At 32.6% G+C, this 15,548-nt stretch overlaps 1 long non-coding RNA gene across 1 annotated transcript in view; it reads left to right on the forward strand.

The window, feature by feature from the left end:
• Positions 1–9,771, forward strand: part of LOC148626397 (uncharacterized) — a 44,990-nt gene extending 35,219 nt beyond the window's left edge. The window contains exons 6-7 of the long non-coding RNA XR_015920065.1: positions 1,911–2,071; positions 8,991–9,771. This is a non-coding gene — a long non-coding RNA (uncharacterized LOC148626397). The remainder of the gene's footprint in view (positions 1–1,910; positions 2,072–8,990) is intronic.
• The last annotated feature ends 5,777 nt before the right edge of the window (positions 9,772–15,548 follow it).

A 15,548-nucleotide genomic window follows, 5' to 3' on the forward strand; every position in this document is an offset into this window, starting at 1 on the left:
AAATGCTACTTTATACAAATTTTTATTTTTGTATATTGTAAACTCATATTTGTCAAAACAGTACTGTGAAAATGGATAACACGATAACAAGAACACATTGATTCTTTCTCAGAGTGGTTAAAGGTCGTGAGGTCTTTAATTTTGAAACGAATGAAAGTTTTAAGTAGGTCAATGAGTGCCAAGGCTACATCAGTTTTCAAAGACCCCGATGTAGCAAAAACATTGTCTACTATACATGACAAGTATGTTGTCGTACCAGCAGACAAAGCCCAAAACAACATTGTTTTTTGTCTGCAAAATGTTTTATATCCAATGTTTATTATCAGAGGTAGACGTAGAAAATAATAGCAGTGATAAGACCTATACTGCTACCACTCTCTCTAAAGAAGAGATTGTGGAAAACCATAAATCTGTTCTATCCTCTTTTGGTCTCTCTACCAAGGACGATGATTGTGATTTACCGTCTATGTACTGGATTCCAAAACTTCACAAGAATCCATACAAACAATGTTTCATAGCTGGATCTGCAAAATGTACCACCAAATCTCTTTCAAAACTTTTAACTTCTATACTCACAACTGTCAAAGAGGGTCTACAGTCCTACCACAAAACTTGTTACTCCCGTAGTGGTATAAATTCAATGTGGATCCTGAAAAATTCGAAAGATCTACTGGCGACAATAAGTTCAAGACTATTATCTGAATATAATAGCATTAAAAGCTACGATTGTTCAACACTGTATACTTCTATTCCCCATACTCAGTTAAAATCCCGACTTTAAAACATTATACATCGTTGTTTTTCCAAAAAAGATGGTACACCTAGATACAAATATATAGTTCTTGGTAGAGATTCCTCATACTTTGTAAGAAATAATTCCAAATCATCTTCCAAATATACAGAGGAAGATGTTTACAAAATGCTGGAATTTGTAATTCACAACATATTTGTCCAGTGTGGTGGACGTGTTTTTCAACAAACGGTCGGCATTCCAATGGGAACGAATTGTGCTCCTTTACTTGCTGACCTATTCCTTCACTCTTATGAGGCTGACTTTATAGCTAATCTGATCAGAGAGAAAGAATATCGTTTGGCTAGATCCTTTAATCTCAGTTTCCGCCATATAGATGACGTATTATCTTTAAACAATCCTAATTTCGGGAATTCGATACATCGCATCTACCCAAAAGAACTTGAGATAAAGGATACTACAGACACTGTGAGGTCAGCTTCATATCTTGACCTACACTTAGAAATCGATGGTAAAGGAAAACTATTGACCAAACATTACGACAAACGTGATGACTTTTCATTCAGAATTGTCAACTTTCCTTTCATCTGTGGCAACATCCCTTCGGCTCCTGCGTATGGAGTGTTCATATCACAACTCATACGTTATGCCACAGCTTGCTGAAACTACGCAGACTTTTTGTATCGGGCTAGAACTCTAACGAATAGGCTTCTGGAACAGGGTTATGTTGCTACAAGATTGAAGTCATCACTACAGAAGTTTTATGGTCGTCATCATGAACTCGTGGATCGTTATGGTGTATCCATCAGCACCATGAAAACTGATTTATTCAACGGGTCATAGTTTTCCTTTCCTCGTTTCTCTACCCCGGACTTGACTTTTTATGAGCAACTCGGCGGGTGTTTCTAGAAAAGCAGAGGACGCTTACCCTAACGGTGCACTTGGTCCATGCTCCTAGTTTTTAGTGGAGTCCGAGTTGCTCATTTACTTTTGTTACTTTGTATGTATGATTTTAGTTACTTTATGTTCTTTGTTGTGTATATCTGTTTTCCATGTCTGGTCTTTGTCCCTGGATAACATTCTTTTGATTACCGCTATAACCTTTGTTCCCTTGATTACTCTTTCAACTTGTCAAAAGTATTGTCTTTCTTACATGTAGATAACCAAGTACTTGTAGATACCCATAATGATAGCCATCCTTAGTGTGGAATGATGTTACAAAGATTGTCACATCTGAAATGTGAATCAAACGGAATTAGAGGAGAAAATCCTAATTTAACAAAAATGACAAAATTCTGACCAAAAAGGGCAATAGAAAAGGTATTTATTAGTTACCATATTTTATTGGTTCTAATAATGTCTCTCTATGGTAATAATTCAAATATTAATTTAACGGAAAGACCACCTTAGCATTAAGTTACGCTCTTTTGAAAAAATCTTACACTTGTTACAAAAATACATAACCTTTAATGCAAAATGCGCTATTGTCAAATGCACAAGGCTATCAAAAATTCGAAATTTTTAGGATATATGTGAATTGCCATCTTTCAAAACTCTTCTGAAGGAATCAATAGTGTTGATCTTTATCAGTATTGATTTTTATTCATAGATTTCGATTAGCTCAATCAGTATGGTATAGATGGTACAAGTGCTGCATTTTAATACGTTAACAAGAATATTCCTTAAATATTTCAAAGATACTGGGTTTTTTTTAATTTGCAAAGCATGCTGTCTTGTCAAGTTTCGATTGTACAAATGATAAAAGAAAAATATTCAAACAGTTTGTTGACCGCCAATAAGAACACTTTTTGGTAGTAGCCATTTGATTTTCTGTAGAAATACGAGACATCTAGCTGCAAATAAATCATTCGTCAATGGTTTCTGACATTTGCTTACATGTTGTGCCTTGATCTCTTCTTTTGAATTAAAATTATAGGATGAATTGCAATTATAGGAATAAAGTCCCAAACCTGCGCTTTCCTCGGACATCGTAATCGATTACCCTATTAACTTTAACTTCATACACCGACTTTGTGACGTTACAACTCAACCGATCATGGTGGCCTCATAGGCGCGGGAATTTCATGTTTCCTCATTATGAATCGCGATTTTACTTTTTGTTCAGGAAAGGAATTTATTTTTTCAATTGAATTTTCATGATTTTTTAACTGATTAATTTTGATATTCGTGACTTTCAAGTTTGACATTAACCTACAAGACCGAGTAATTTTCATTTAGCTACTAATTATGTTAGCTGATATGGTGCTCCCTAAATGAAATACATTGTAACATGATTGCAGGCAAGAATGTATTGAACCTGTGGTATTAATTAAAGCTGATTGTTTAAAATGACATTAATGTTGAAAAACTTGCAGTGTTTTTTTTTTTTGTTTTTTTTTGTTTTTGTTTTTTTGTTTTTTTTTTGTTTGTCTAATACTTTGTTAGTGTATGTTTGTTTGATTTTTGTTTTTAATTTTGCAAATCCTATGACGTCCATATTGCGAATAAGCAGGTAGAAAACACAGGCTGAGAAGAAATTACCATTGATATAAAAAAAACTTTTCCACATTGATCTTTTCCATCCATATGTGTTGTGAAGTGCAATTTATTGTATAGATATATAGATAAACAGTTTGAAGTTGTCAATTTATTGATGTTTTCAGGGAGAGCAAATGAAAGAAGCTAATTTATAGCAATATATTATAATCACATTCCAACCAACTTAGGCCAATTATTCATATTAATGTTACTTCAAGTTGTATATATGGAAAATGCATACAGTGGATCAACATTGATATACGAATATTAATATAAATATTTGATTTTTCTGTCTACATGTTCTGTCATAATCTACATATTCTTCGATTTCCAAATTAAAGTTGTAATAAAGATTGTTTATGATAATAAAGGATATATGTTATACCACTCGACTGATTAGTAATGTTGCTAACTGCACGTTTTGCATGTGGAAACCTAATACGGCGAGGGGTCTGTTATTTTGATCTTTGTTTCGTTTATTTGTTATAATAACAAAAGACAGAAAAAACATGCCTCGAAACGGTTCTCCATTGCAGTCTCTGTTATGTTAATACAATGTACAATAGAGCTTTTGTGCTTACTTTCCCTTGAGAATATAACACAGGAAGGAGTGTGAAATTAGTAAATTGTAGACGTACAAGAGCGGTATTTAAAACTCTTATTCGACGAGGCTTGCCATTGACATCGCATCATTCTTAGAATTCGGATCCTATCAGGACAGCGCCTCCTCTAAGTAAGATTCGAAGAAAAATGATCTTAAACATTTTTCATAGAGTAGAGTAGATATTAAGATAGGTATGTATTAAAACATTATATAATAAGATATAAATTAACGGGTTTCAGACAAGGTTGTAGTTTTGCCTGTTACCTGTTATCTCTACGCCATTTTACTATGGTTTCCATTCGCGGACTTCTAGTTTGAGTTCATTTCAAGATGTTTATGCAAAGGTTTACCTGCAAAAAGTGTCACAGACTGCGTGTGTGGCACTACCTCTGATAGCACGGGGTCATATATTGCGTTCCACACATGTCTCGCATGTCGTGCAAAACAGATGCAAATAACTTCATATATGTGACAGCTTGAATATTTGTAAATGCAGATAAGCGAACAAGTACTTTCAAAACATTTCGAGTTGCAAACAAACCAATGATAAGGTCAACTGTGTTAAAACAAAATAGTGTCTTTTGCTTCTTACATCAACATTTTGCTGTTTATAGTCGGAAAGGCTACCACTACTGGAGAGATCGTCAAAATGTAATAAGTGAATCAAATTTCCTAACCAAATTAATTTCACACAAGGTTTTCGACTTTTGACGTTGCCAATGTCCTGTTCAAGAAGCCTTTTAGACAAAAAAAATCTAAAAGGAAAGGTATCGCTTGCATAGTGTCCATTTGTTTGATGAGAAGAAATGTGCAAGCCATATTTATCAGTAAGTTGAAATGGTGACCTTTGTAATTAACGTCTGCTATGTCCAGAACTGTTTCTCGGGATTGAACCCCGAGGTAAATGCCAGATATGTATGTGGCACTATCTTACTCTTGAGCACACATATTTACATTTACAACTACAATTCAAATTGATTTCAGTTTTGCATTATATTTATTTGCAAGAGATTCACCTATTGTCCATTCTGCCACAGTAAACCTATCAAATCCTCGGGTACAGTTTTTGACAGTTTCTGGCACATGAAGAAATATATTCCTGCATATAAATGTCTGTTGCTTCGTTGAAAATGACTGCAAGTCCATTGCCCTAAAACAGCAAGGGAAAAACATCATTTCAGTATGACCCCCACAAACCTTAGTTTCCCCATTTTGAAAAAGTGGAGTTGTATACTCTGCTCTCGGATAGTTAAGAATGTTTTTTGTGAACAATTGAAGTCATGCATCCGTGCTACGCAATAACTGATCCCTTTTCATTGGATGTCCAGCTATCGGCAACGAATATCAATATATGTGCAAATGTAGAATATTTCTGTTCCGCAATGCCTGTATATTATATCTCATTGAAATACATGTAGATAAGTTGCTACTCGTCCACGTATACAGATGTTGAAACTCAGATGATATGAACAATAACAATGAATATTTTACTGAGAAAACCATTTAGTAATATTTGATGATATGAACTTTCCGTATATAGAATGGAAAAAATGTTTCAACCAATGAACATAATGATGATTGAAACTATGAATTCCTAGAGACCATACATACTGCTTTTTTATCAACATGTAGTGGAATCAACTATAGGGAAAGACGATGCTAAACCTTCAACAATAGTTGTTTTTATTTAGTAATGAAGCAGGTATGGGTAACGTAGAGATAAATCCACCAATAAGTACAAATTGATCACTCAGTAATTGTATTTGACCTCAACGGATATGTTGAAAACCAGAGCAATATTACTAGATATAAATATGATAAAGCAGATTATAAAGCCATGAGAGAAATTTTAGAACTAGATCGGAACGTGCTCCTGTCTGACAGGAACATAGATGAACAATGATCCGTATTTGTATCCAAAATGAATGAGGCTATAAATAGGTGTGAACCAAAATGTAAAGTAAAACAGATAAAAAAGATTGTCAGTTTACTAGAAACACTTAGTATAAAATTAAGAAGAAACAACGTTCGTGGAATAGATTACGTCATAATCCTAATGAAACAATTAGAAAAGAATACAATAAGATTAGAAATTAGGTTCGAGGATTGAGTAGATCTGCGAGACGCTGTGAAGTTCAATAGTGCGACATTCTTGCATGCAGATGACACTAAACTATTTAAGGAAATAATAAGTGGAAAATACGACAAAGAATTATCTTTCAAGAGTCAGGAAGTTGAACTACGAGAGGACATAAATAAAAAATATATAAGTAGAGGTGTAGATTGAATATTAGAAAAATCGTAGAGTAGTTAACAACTGGAACAGTTTACCAGAACATTTTATTTTCGCTAAGACATTATTAACATTTTAGAGAAGACTAGATCGACACTGGGAATGTTAAGATCAATTTAACAGCTATCGTGCGACAATCACCACCGGACAGGACAATACAAAATCAGGCACAGAAGATAAAGAGCTGGTTCAAAAAGCAGATGATGGCCTTCTACAGGAGGAAGATTTGAAATCATTTTTAAGCATGTAGAATACCAGATATCGAATGATTAAATTCTGATTGAATTTGAACATACGCTTCTGCAAACATTTCATGTTCATTTTATTTCGAATTTGTTTTTGTTTGCCTTGACACACAACGCTCGGTTTGATCCATGAAAACATGGATGGCAGCCAGCTATTTTGTATTTAGCGTCAGGTTTCTTGCATCTAAACTGGTTATAGGGTGCACATAATGGGTATTTGGAATGGCATGCTGTTTAAAAAATTCTGTTCCCACTTTCAAAAGTTCTTTAAAACGACAAAGATATGTGAAGCTCTTTAAATCATAGTCCGCAATTATAACATACATTTGCTTACCCTACCGGTGCACTTAGTCCATGCTCCCTGTTTTTTTAGTGAACTCTTTTCGCTCATTTACTTGTGTTACTTTGTATGTACTATTTTGGTGATTTTATATTCTTTGTTGTGTTTGTCTGTTTTCCACGTCTAGTCTTTGTCCCTGGATTACATTCTTTTGATTTCCAGTCACCTTGATTACTCTTTTAAAACCTTAACAATGTATTTGTGGGTTTCATAGCGGTTAATTTTTATTTCGTGTTACTATACATCTCTAAGAAACTTTTAAATATTTTCTCAAAACTTAACATGCTCTTGTGTTTAATAATAATGAAGATTTATATAATAGCTCAGAGCTTTATTTCTCGAAAATATAAAACGATGAATGAAAAAAATTGAACTACAAATGTCCTAGATATTGACTTAATAAAAACTTTAATCATAAAGTAAATCAATCATATATTAATTAACAGCTATTCGGTGAGCTTATAAGGGTAGTTTTCATGATAATTAAGAAGATGAAATACAATTTTATCAGGCGATTAAATACAAAATGAAGGAAAATTAATATGTTCTCATCAGAGGAAGATAAACTGCATCCTCCGAACATTATTTGTGCTTTAAGTGTGGATATCACTAAAACCGTTTTAGCAATAAGTTCTCCTTGCTAATATAGGTAGTAGCTGAACAATAAATGAAAAAATATATATACATCTACAAAAACATTGCTTGAATAAGAAAATTAATATTTGGGGGAAAGCATTACCTTATAAAAATGACAGGAATATACTATACCGAATAATCATTAAAAAGGGGGTTGCACGTGTGCATCTAATTCAACTGGTCTAATATGCCCGACATAGTGGGCATGTTTGCATTTCAAATTCTTGATATTGGACTTGTGTCCATTTTGATATGCGTTTCTTATGATATAGGTGTGTACAAATGTATTCATTCACCTTGATTTCATTTAGACAGATTCTACAGCTTAAATCCATGGTTCCCTGTTCCATTGCTTCCAGGTCCCTATTAGTAAAAATACCCGAGTTGAATATATAGTCTGCACAATATCGTTTTGATCAAATCAAAGGTTTGTTTGAAACGATAAGTCTTCAAAATAACTTTTTTTGTTTTTGTTTATTATACCTTTAAGCAACGAAAAAAATCTATATATATTTTCTAAAGGAGAATTGTCTACGATTACCAAGGATTTCATCCATTAACACTATTGTTTTGACTTTTATACATCATATTTTCTCCCTTAAATAAGAAACATACTTCAATAATGGAATTTTGAGTTATATTTTAAGAAATCTTATATCTACTTACTATTGAAATAACATAAACTACTGTGGATATGTGCTTTAATGGAGAGCCAAATATCAATAGTGAGGCATTTAAGAATCGATATTTCGTGTATAACACACTTAAGCAATTTTGAATAAACATGATCGATTTCAGAGACTTTTTTCAATTACTGCGATTAGGATGAAGATGGCTTTAACGAAGTTGTGATTGTTTCACTTCCTGATTTAAGTTAGGAAGATATACAACATATCTAAGTCCTATTTTTAAGTGTTTTTAAACATATATTCAAAAGGGTATAAAGAGTTTCTATGATTACGTATTACCAATAGAATAAACATATTCTATGGTTTGCTTGTTTGTTTGTTTGTTTGTTTGTTTTTTGTTTTTTGTTTGTTTTTTTTTTTTTTTTTTTTATTTTATTACTATTCCTTATGCAACATTGATGTCAATTTTATTTACATTTACGAAAAGCTTAAAATAGAGTAAAATAAATTATGTTTTGACACAGACATGTATGTCACTAAAGTAAATTTATGTTAAAGATATGGTACTTTCTACTTTCTTCTTCATGGTACTTTTGATGGTTTGGTCACTCTTTATGATGTTCTGATCTAGCTTTCAGTGACTTGGAGCATTCATTAATTGGATATCTCTGTTTGTCTATATGGTAAATGTTGATGTATTTCAAGAATTTAATGTCTTATACAGCGAATGTCTTGTATGTTTGTTGTTTAACTTTTTGTTTGACTTTACATTAAAGAAGGAATACAAGTTGATTCCTACTAAAAGAAACTAATTTTACCCCGCAGATTTGTTGCGCTTTTCCGCAGTCTGGAAGTGTTGGTCACTAATGTGCCTATTTGTTGTTATATTTGTTTTAGTGTGAATTTGAACTGTAATCATTCTGCTAACGTGGACATTTCTACTTTTATTTTCAGGGCCTTTCAAAATTTACTGAAATGTGTGTTTACACTCGTTGTAGAACTTTTGACGATTTCTGAAGATATTTACTATGCTCCTGCAACTATTCAACACTATAGGAGAAACTCATGCATCTAAACATACTGGGAAAAAGTTGCTGTACTCATGAATTTGCTTTGAATGATATAAAAATGTGTTCTAAGAACGATAACACTGCCTTGATTTTTATCAGAAAATATGCCTCCTCTGTTGCTATAAGGATTTTATAAACACAATTCATGCTTTTAAATTTGTTTTATGATTAAAATTATGCATCCTGCACAAAGAACTTATTCTGATTTTTCATCATTGAACATAGTAGTACTAATTCTCCTCATATGAAGTCATTAAGGTCTGTTAATAATAATGTGAAACATTTGTTTGGGGTTGATATCGACAGGAGTTGGTGCTTAGTCGTTGTTAATGTATGTTTTTGTTATACTCCGAGATCTATATTTGCATTGACATATTTGGCTTTTCATTCATCAGTTTTTGTGTTCCTTTAAATCAGATACTTCAGTGTAAGAGGACGGTATCTTCTTGACCAGCATTTATACATCAAAAGCAGAGACAAGGTAATATTGTTTGTGGGACAGTGACAGGTAGGTATGTTGGACAATCCGTAATTGATTATATTATTATTTTGCTGCGCAAGTATATATTCATTAATGAATGATAATTTCACATATACAACCAAAACATATTAATATCAAATATTTTTATTATCATAATTTATACTGATAGTTTCAGCACTGACTATGCCGCAACAATAATGTACATTATAAATGTTTCTAGATATAACAAATTAGTAGACAACTAAATGATAGAATGGAAGACAATGTTCTTAGTTTGATGAATAAAAGCACTACAGTTGACTTTCAATAATTTGGGCTGTCCCGCCGGCCACATGCAAAATACAAAGTCGCAATCCCTGTGATAAGTGTCGTCGTTACTCTTTTACGGTTGTACAATCTATCCAAACAAAACAAAAGTAGCCTTTGACAGGCAACAAGGAGTACAACCTGTACATTATTCCTTAAACGAGCATAATGTTGAACAAAACAGATATCAAACGTTAATACAGACTAATAAAGACAATCACCGCGGGTAGTTTACGACATTGGACAGCTTTGTTTAGTACAAAAGGATTTAAAAATGAAATTGCATCTTCTTCTAACAAGACCAGCCTCAAAACATATACCATGTATATTTAGACTTGATATCTTTAAACTGATGTTAACAATGACTCCTCTTAATATATATTAATTGTAGCGGAGTAATTTCATTTTGTTAAAATTACTTTGGTTAAAAAAAAACCTATAAATTGAATCCTTGGGAATATGTAAAAGGTAATTATGGCTACATGTAACTGGCCGGGGCGGAACTAAGTAGTGACCTCTGTATTTATTGTTCCAGGAAGCCCGGCACAGTGGACATATTTGTAAGTCGAATTCTTGAGATTGGACTTGTGTGCATCTCGTTATACAACAATCGTGAAATGCCTGTGTGCAATGGATATTGGTGCAAATGTATTCATTCACCTGAATAACATTTAGACAAAGTCTACAACTTCGAGTCATAGTTCCCTCTTCCATTGCGTCCAGGTCCCTATCAGTATGATTACCTGGCTTGTATATATAGTTTGAATTATATCGCTTTAGTGTCAGCAAATGTTGCGTAGAAAGAAAACATCTTCAAAATAACATTACTATCAGAATTACATAATCTACTGTCAGTATTAACTTTATCACCCAAAAATTAAAATCGAAGAATTGTCATATCATATTTGTTACATTTTATATAAAAGTGATCTATTCCAACTAACTTAACTTAAATAAATATGTGATCTATTCACTTCCTGATTTGAATAAGAACAAAATACAACATATTCAAGCCTTTTTAAAGTTTGTTTTAAACATATATTCAAAGGGTCTAAAGAGTCTTTTATGTTATTACATATTAGATATGGAATATACATACATAGTTTGTTTTATTTTTATGCTACATAGATGTCAATTTTGTTTACTACTGTGGACGTATTTTTCTTCGTGGGGTACCGACTTTCGTGGTTTTTGTGGGTTTGACTCACCTCAAAAATACGGTTTCCAACGAAATTGAAATTTCCCTTTCAATTGCCTTATTGAGTTTTCCTTTTCCGTCTACTCTGGTGTTTTACCACAAGCTGGCCATTTATGTCATTATTTAATCATTTGAGAAATGCAACATGAATGGCCAGCCCGTGGTAAAACAATGATAAAATGGAGTTTCCGTGATTTATTACTTAATGAAAACAGAGGTATTTTGTGTACAACTGTGTCAATACTTCCTAATTAATTCACCATTTTAAAATATCATGTCACTAATCATAAGTACATTTCACTGTCGGACTGTTTACTATATTAGACATGAAGGAGGCGAAATAGGGGATATCAAATCTGAAATCATTTCTTTTTTTATACATTGTAAAATTCGTTATTCCCTTCCAATAAAAGGAAAAGCTTTAACCAGATATTCAGCATTAACATCCTTCCAAGTAAGTTTGTGTCAGCGATACATAATGTAGCCTACAATATCTAAAATATATTATCTTTTTTTTTCCAAAATTATGTCTTGGTGGGCCTTTACTGACTCTAGACATGGACTGTGATTCGTGACAGCAAAAAGAAATGTCATCAATATGTGGAGGACAATTATCTTCATTGAAAATCCGATACCTCGTTTATTGAGTCGAAAGATTAATTCATTTAACATATTTCAATTGGCCTACACTTGCCTTCTATCGAAAACGATCCACTCGAGTTAATTTACGTGTTTATAAGTGATGAAAAAGCAAAGAGACCATTATAAGAGTAATAAAGGGAACCAGGGTTATAGCGGAAATCAAAAGAATGTAATCCAGGGACAAAGACCAGACAAGGAAAACAGACATACACAACAAAGAACATAAAGTAATAAAATCATACATACAAAGTAACAAAAGTAAATGAGCAACTCGGACTCCACTAAAAACTGGGAGCATGGACCAGGTGCACCGGTAGGGTAAGCGTCCTCTGCTTTTCTTGAAACACCCGCCGATTTGCTCATAAAAAGTCAAGTCCGGGGTAGACAAACGAGGAAAGGAAAACTATGACCCGTTGAATACATCAGTTTTCATGGTGTTGATGGATACACCATAACGATCCAAGGACGATAAATGTTCCGGATATTTATGATCTGAGGATATTGCGTACACCATGCAGTTACTTTCTCAAATAATTTGTTAGCTGTCTTGATTGTGTAGAATCTAATTCTTTAATTAAAAAGTATATTGATGATTTTATAAAGATGTGAAATAATTCATTCCCTCTGTCTTCCGATTTCCTTGAAATCATGTAGTGATGATTATCACACTACATCAGACAATGTAAAAGCCTAAAGGCAACTAACATAAACAAAATAAGAGACACCATTCAAAGAAACTTAAAAAATAACACACATTAAATTAACATGGAATTCCCTTCTAGTACTTTTACCTATAGTACTGACTTTGCTCGTACCGGGCTTTATCTTTATCGCATCTATCCTATTATAGCTAAATGTGGTGAGTAAGCCGAGCCTTTGAGGTCAACAAGGAGTTTGACTCACCTGTTTCATAAAATGGAGAAACAGCAACAGTAAATATATGAATAAAAAATAATACGACATTCGCAGTTTCAGTTTCTGACTTTGGATGTGTAAGAAGAGTACAAAAGGGGTAACGAAAATAATATGAGATTTTATCTTCTTCAAAAAGTCCAGTGGTATAATTTATACCATATATTTTAATCTTTGGTATTCAAAAATGATTTCACCTAACATAAAATGAAATAAGCAATAATTATATAATTAATCGATTTGGAATAATATATTAAAAAGGAATGGGGATAGGAATTTTGGATGCCTAACCAGTTGCGAAGTCGGCGCCTGAACTTGAAGTTCCAGTTTGACCGACACAGCGGACATGTCTGCACATGGACTTCTTTAATCTGGACTTGTATCCATCTCATTATACAATGATCATGAAATGTGTGTGCGCAATGGCAATTTGACCAAACGAATTCATTAGCTTGAATGTCATTTAGACATATTCTGCAATTTATAGTATTGATTCCTTGTTCCATTCACCATCTGTTTAAATAGATGAGTTGTATAAATAGTTTATACAATATCGCTTTAATAAAAGTAAAGGTATATTTGAAAATGGAAGTCTTCAAAATAGCATTCCTTTTGTGAGTATATATTTTACTGGTCACGTAGAAACGAAGCGTATATTTTCAAAGAATATCGGCCACAAAAACGTCGAATTTGACCAAAAAATACCTTTTAATCATCTTTTTACAATATATTCTCTCCCTTTGAAATATGGAACATTCTTTGAAAGTGGGATATGGTGTTATATATTTAGACATATTGTATCCGATTGCTTCGATTGTATTCGAAAGTAAATTTCTTTCTACATTCTATAACCTAGTTGAATAAGCAAAAAACAGAAAGTGATTATTATATTATAACAATAAAAACAATTGGTCTAAATTGTGTTATTTGGTATAACTTGTGTTATTGGCATAACAATGTATCTATTTGGTACATACGTTCGTGTATTACACGCAAATAGCAATTGTATCCTGGTTCTATCGTCAATGGGAGCTATTGTAAATGCGCTGGAGAGTAAGAAGGGTGTATGATTAATTTTAAGGTGAACAAATATTCTTCCGGAACTGATATGTTGCAAAGCGTGCAATACTAAGATCATCCTACTATTAAAGACCACGTTAAGACCATCTTAAGCACAAATAGCAAAACAAAATTCAATGTATTTACAAAAATTTTGGGGTTTTTTTTTAGAATGATATATCGCAATTAATACTGTCCCTATTATTTTCGAATTTTAAGTTATTGTAATAATAGTTCATATGATTTGATAATAATAAATGTTAACATTCAACTATCCGCATCTTTATTCTTTTCGGCACTACTAGTGAAACCCATGCTTGCACATATACTGGAAAAAAATTCCTATGATGGTTTCTTTCATTATGATAATTCTTTATTGGATCTTCGTGTTCATGACTTAAATTAGAATAAAATGAAATTACGTACTAAGAAAGACAACACTGTCATGTTTTTTTTTATCAAATTGTAAGCATTATTTTCTACTTAAGGGATTTGATATACGGGTATTCAACATTGAACAAAATATTTTTTCTTACTTCCTACGAATTGTGTCAAAATGCAAGCAACTATAGGTAACAATGTAAAATATTGTTAATGATGTGTGGATTTCATTGCGAGATATGTATTGCCGTTTATAGAATTAACTGTTCACTTGGCAGCTTTTTGTGTATTCTTAATCTATTATGTCAATGTAAGAGGACTGGGGTTGATTATTTGACTGATGATTGTATCTAAAATCATGATTGAACAATTAATCTCATTTGTAACTTTAGTGTGTATGAAATTTCCCTTTGGACGAGAGTCAGATGATATGTGATGCAAGTTCTCGTCTTTTTAGTGTCATTCTAATCAGTTACGTCGATGTAAGTGGCCTGGGATTAATTAATGGATTGGCTAATTGTTCTAATTTGTCATTTTATTAAATCTTTGCAATTTTGCCTTGTGACGAGTTTCGGAAGAGTTGTAATAGAAGAACTCGATTCTTTACTACAATAAGTTTGAAATAACATGAAAGTCCATGTTTGATTGAAAAACGTTCCGCTGGCTTTTGGAAATATGTAATGGTCTCACTGTCTTGAATTATATTTTCTTTTTTCCCGTAGCTGTGTGATCGTATAAGATGCCAGCGGCATTGAACACACGCAGAAGCATCACTCTAAAAAAGTGTTTTTAAAAGAATATACATTAATTTTGTTTCTTGAAGCTGACTGTTTATGTGTTGTATTATGTGTTTGTGTTGTCAGCATTTTCCATTCACTTTCGTTGTCGTCATTTCTAATAAATAGTTGTTTTTGCTGTTTATTGTTGTTTTTATGTATACATGTATTTATTACTTACTCGTGTTTCCCTTTTAAATAGTAAACAAACCCTTTTCTTCCTACTGTTTTCTGACAAGATAAATGTGTGTGTATGGAACGATGAATGCTGAAGATATGGATCCGTTTATTCATTAATAAATTATATAAGGTTGCGACAGAACTGGCAGGCATTTGACGATTACAGAACTTATTAAAGAAATACAGAATAGCGTTGTAAATTAAAATATATGCCTTTTCCCGGTGTTATTGGTTTAACGAACATAAGTCAATAATACCTTTGTGTAAGGAGTCGTCAGCTCTACTTATTTAACATATTAAGATGGTAAAGATAACTTGTGTGCAACTGTGTCGATACTTACTAATTTATTTACCACAGTGAAATATCCTCCAACTGGTCATAAGTATAACTCATAATCTAAATATACAGACTTGTAGAAAATTAGACATGAACGGAAAACAATTCTGCTTACCGATAATGTAGAGAAAGATAAATAAAAAAAGACATGATGTTTACAGAAAAAGATA

The sequence above is a fragment of the Perna viridis genome, chromosome 2 (assembly GCF_037379345.1).
Source record: "Perna viridis isolate PV_CMFRI_1.1 ecotype Kerala chromosome 2, ASM3737934v1, whole genome shotgun sequence".
NCBI classification, from domain to species: domain Eukaryota; kingdom Metazoa; phylum Mollusca; class Bivalvia; order Mytilida; family Mytilidae; genus Perna; species Perna viridis.